Below are 5460 nucleotides of genomic sequence, written 5' to 3'. Positions count from 1 at the left end.
AACAAGTGCTTCACTGACTAATTTTATTCGAGCCACAACGCTGTAAATGCTTCACCCACGTACTACAAATACAAATAATCGCCAACAGAACTTAAACACGTAACCTAACCTATGCCTATATATGCAGAAAATGCTAATATATTATAACACTAATTTATATTTGAGAAAATGACCTTTTTGAATGAACATCATGTTAAAATTTATGAATGCGTCTGTGGGGTCGACCGCTGGATGTAATGAACTTGAGTCGAGGACGGGTTACTTGATGGAGTTCTCTTAAATGCTTCCCTCCATATACTGAAGTGCTTCCCTCCATATACTGAAGTGCTTCCCTCCACATACTGCAAACATTAATAATTCACAACTGCCCTAAAACACCCAACAAGACCTAACAACCCAAATATAATTTATGTGATTAATTAATATTTTATAAAATACCATTTTTTTGTTATTAAACAATGAGGAAAATTATAACCGAACGTCCGGTGTTGTCCACGTGGTGAAAAACACTAATAATTACCAACATTCTCCGAAACACCTAATTAAACCCACCTTAATAATAGTTCCAACTATGCCTAAAGCTATAATCTATAATAGTACCATTTAAAGAAAACATTATTCTGATTGCACCGAACGAAGGATGATTGTAAATGCACTTTGGGGTCAGCTGCAGCTTAATGGATGAATACAGCTTGAGGACAGGCTATAGGGACAGCTGCAGCTTGGATGAACACAGCTTGAGGACAGGCTATAGACAGCTGCAGCTTGGATGAACACAGCTTGAGAACAGGCTAGAGACAGCTGCAGCTTGGATGAACACAGCTTGAGGACAGGCTATAGGGACAGCTGCAGCTTGGATGAACACAGCTTGAGGACAGGCTATAGGGACAGCTGCAGCTTGGATGAACACAGCTTGAGGACAGGCTATAGACAGTTGCAGCTTGGATGAACACAGCTTGAGAACAGGCTAGAGACAGCTGCAGCTTGGATGAACACAGCTTGAGGACAGGCTATAGGGACAGCTGCAGCTTGGATGAACACAGCTTGAGGACAGGCTATAGGGACAGCTGCAGCTTGGATGAACACAGCTTGAGGACAGGCTATAGACAGCTGCAGCTTGGATGAACACAGCTTGAGAACAGGCTAGAGACAGCTGCAGCTTGGATGAACACAGCTTGAGGACAGGCTATAGGGACAGCTGCAGCTTGGATGAACACAGCTTGAGGACAGGCTATAGGGACAGCTGCAGCTTGGATGAACACAGCTTGAGGACAGGCTATAGACAGCTGCAGCTTGGATGAACACAGCTTGAGAACAGGCTAGAGACAGCTGCAGCTTGGATGAACACAGCTTGAGGACAGGCTATAGGGACAGCTGCAGCTTGGATGAACACAGCTTGAGGACAGGCTATAGGGACAGCTGCAGCTTGGATGAACACAGCTTGAGGACAGGCTATAGGGACAGCTGCAGCTTGGATGAACACAGCTTGAGGACAGGCTATAGGGACAGCTGCAGCTTGGATGAACACAGCTTGAGAACAGGCTAGAGACAGCTGCAGCTTGGATGAACACAGCTTGAGGACAGGCTATAGGGACAGCTGCAGCTTGGATGAACACAGCTTGAGGACAGGCTATAGGGACAGCTGCAGCTGGGTTGGGTAGAATATTACAAGTGACGTAATATTCTTGAGCAAAAATGGGGCTTGATCATTGTTATTGTCGTATTCCTTAAGCTTAAGAAAATATTTAGAAGGGCCTGTTCTTACAAGTCAGTATTTAGAAGGGCCTGTTCTTACAAGTCAATATTTAGAAGGACCTGTTCTTACCGGGCAATATTTAAAAAGACCTGTTCTTACAAGACAAAACTTTGGTCTAGTTCTTACAAGTCAGTATACATAGGGATCAGTTCTTCCAGGCCACAGACAAGAAAGATTTGTATTTTCAGGAAACGATAGAAAAAGCAGGTCCTTTAGACCACCACTTAGGACTATATACATACCTCCAAGGTCAGTTGCAAGAAGAACCACTGCCTTCAGGTGCTTAGCAGATCCGAATCTTCCAGGGCCACTGGTCAAAGAGGTCAAACCAGGTCACACAAGCCACTGGTCAAGCGGCCCAGGTCATACAAACCACTGTTTAAATCCACTCCGTCTAGGTCGAAGTCCCAGCGCGCAGAATCTGCAGACGTCGCCCGACACACACAGCGACAAAGAACTTCGTTCTATCAGTTTAAATTCTTCTCTAACACGAAGCCCCTAAGAGCCTCTCTCAAATTACCCAACGTGATGGACAAAGCAACATGGATCTGCATTCCTCTCTATATTGAAAAGTTGGATAATGGCAGCCTCCGGAGCGCCCAAACATCGTGTTGGAGGTAATCACCCAACCAGGCGATTCCCGAGGGCGGCTTCGAAGTGCGGGGAATATCGGAATCCCCCCCCCACCAACGGAAGGGTACTACCCCGAAGTGTGGGTGGACGATGAAGCGCCCTGCTGGTAAACCCCTCTTCTGGAGTTTACGAGGTTGGAGGAGTGTTTGGTGGGCGGCTATAGGGGCGAGAAACGGGCGGCGAGGCGGGCGGCAGGAAATGGTTTACAATGGGCGGGGCTCGCGTGCGGCCGGTGGTCGACGGCGGCGTGAGGCGTGCACGCAAGCGGCTCCTGCGGGCACGCAGACCCCCCTGGGACCCACTCGTTGATGATACGGCACATGGCCCGCCCATCACGACTCGCCGCAAGCGCCTCCCGCAGCCCACCGCAGCCTCCCCAGCCCACCCTCATATCCCGAAGACCACAACACCACCCTGTGCGCCGCCCTCGCTCGACGGCCCCACCCCCGAAGGCGAGTTCAACGCTATTTTTGCTGTTCTCCTGACAAGAACGGGTGGTACTGCAACTGCCCACCCCTCACACCTGTCTACCCCACCCTCACACCTGTCTGTCTCACCCTCACACCTGTCTGCTAACCCTCACACCAGTCTGCTCACCCTCACACACCTGTCTGCCCCACCCTCACACCTGTCTACCCCACCCTCACACCCCTATTTGCCCACCCTCAAATACCTGTCTGCCCACCCTCACACACCTGTCTGCTCTACCCTCACACCTGTCTACCCCACCCTCACACCCCTATTTGCCCACCCTCAAATACCTGTCTGCCCACCCTCACACACCTGTCTGCTCTACCCTCACACCTGTCTACCCCACCCTCACACCCCTATTTGCCCACCCTCAAATACCTGTCTGCCCACCCTCACACACCTGTCTGCTCTACCCTCACACCTGTCTACCCCACCCTCACACCCCTATTTGCCCACCCTCAAATACCTGTCTGCCCACCCTCACACACCTGTCTGCCTATCCTCACACCTGTCTGCCCCACCCTCACACCTGCCTATCTAGGCCACTCAAGGCCTGGTCGAGGACCGGGCCGAAGGGACGTAGAGCTCCGAAATCATCGCAAGGTAACCCAGAGGAGACACATGAATGGTGATAAAGCACTAAGGTGTTCTTAGTGGTTCTTAAGGATAACTATGGGGTTCTTAGTAGTTCTTAAGGATAAATAAGGAGTTCCAAGGGGCAGAGTATCCCACTTCGACAACACGTGGTGATTGTGAAAGGAGCAGGTGGTCCTTCAGGTGGTGAAGGACCACTCAGCCAGGAGGGAGACACACAGATGTGGATGCTGCAGGGCCGGGAGATGGGCCAGCAAGGAGAAGGAACATCCTGCAGGAGTGGCAGTAGCTGCAAAAGGTGACGCATCAACCAGGAAGAAGGACGCCCCTCATGCAGGAGTAGAAACTGCAATGACAAGGAGAGTCGACGGACTATACCCCACGACAAGAGGATCGTCCTGTGGAGAGTTACATATACTGTCTGCAGGGGCGATAGACGAAGGCATTTCTACATGTGGAGAGGGACAGCTGCTGGGGGCAGATTCCTCACGTTCCTGAGTCTGGCCGTTCGTCACGATCACCTCCAGGTGGTTGGTGCATAACGACCCAGCAGCAGCAGCAGCAGCAGCAGCAGGAGGAGGGGGAGGACTCTGTCGGTATCTGAACTATGTTGTTTGAGAAGCGCCCCTTTTCTTCCCTCCCTCCCTCTCCCTCGCTCGCCCCATATCTCCTCCGTCCGTTCTCTGAGGGCAAAAGGTCTGGAGGGATGTTTGATATGGAGGAAAGATGAAGGATGCGTGTCTCTGAGGGATCCTCGGGTGAAGGGAGGAGAGAATACAACAAATGATTGCTCTTTAAACATTTCCACTGTTCCAATATATGTACGCATTTTGAATTAGACCGTAAATTATCAGCTATGGAGGAAAGAGACGAACGAACAATCCAGCGGGTTTTCTTCCTATTGGGGAGTGTTGTACATGCTGCTATGGCGGTGTGTCCCCCTCACAGGATGAGTGGCGCTGCCCAATAAACTCGCCCCTCGGGGCAAAATTTAAAAAAAAAATGAAGATCAAATTATAAAACAAGATGGTGCAGTTTTCTGAGTCTAAAGCTCTTAATACGTCCTACAGCATACACGTGTGGATGTTGTATTTAAAGAACGTTACTTATCATCCCCTGTCTGTGTATGAACGCCATCTTGACGACAGCAGAGATCATCCGTATCTTTGATGTCCAGCATCTCTTGAGTGTATCTTAAAGGACCGATCATCTCGTCTACCTTACTGGTGGCAGGCCGTACCCCAGTATTTCAAGAGGCCCATCCAATGTCCCCCCATTATGTCCAACCCCCCTCCATCCCCCCCACCCCATATCACCCTCCCCTCCCCTCCTTCCGTGTCATGACCACAAGACATATGCCACATCCAGACGACACCCCCCAATCCCACCCCCACACACACTACTCCCTCATCGTGCGACTCAACCCCCCCCCCTATTCACTCTTGTCCCCCATGTCCCCCTGTTCTCCCCCCCCCCCCTCCTCACACCCCCAATCCCTAAAGGAACACGGAATGGAACTCAAAACGACCCCCAATCTTCAGTGGTATCCACATGTTATTTTTTTCCGTTTTTTTTTTGTGCCTGCTATTGGTACAAACCCATGAAATGAGGACGATACCAGACTCGGGACTGGACAAGGGGAGAGAGAGGGGTGGGGGGGGGAGGGTGTGTCGTTGTCGACGCGGCCCAGGAAGGCTAAAATGCCAGGTTGTGGAGGTCCTGTGATGGAAGCTAATTGTGGGCCGCCTTAACGAGTCGGTGTCCCCTGTACTTGTCGCAAGGTGTGTGGTGGTGGTGGTGGTGGTGGTAGTGGTGGTAGTGGTGGTGGTGGGGTGGCGGGCATAGATGTTCAGGACATCTGGTCTTTCTGAGAACGCTGTGGTGCGCTGATCTGGTGATTCTAGGCTACGGTGGTGACAGTATAGTGATGGCCGGGGGGGCCGGCGCGGTGATGTTGGTGTGGTCGACTCTGGTGTTGATTTGATGGGAGTTCGGGGCCTTATGAT

This window comes from Procambarus clarkii, chromosome 24 (genome assembly GCF_040958095.1).
Source record: "Procambarus clarkii isolate CNS0578487 chromosome 24, FALCON_Pclarkii_2.0, whole genome shotgun sequence".
In the NCBI taxonomy this organism is placed as follows: Eukaryota; Metazoa; Arthropoda; class Malacostraca; order Decapoda; family Cambaridae; genus Procambarus; species Procambarus clarkii.
The sequence above is the reverse complement of the archived record's forward strand: the minus strand, read 5'-3'. Positions refer to the sequence as shown.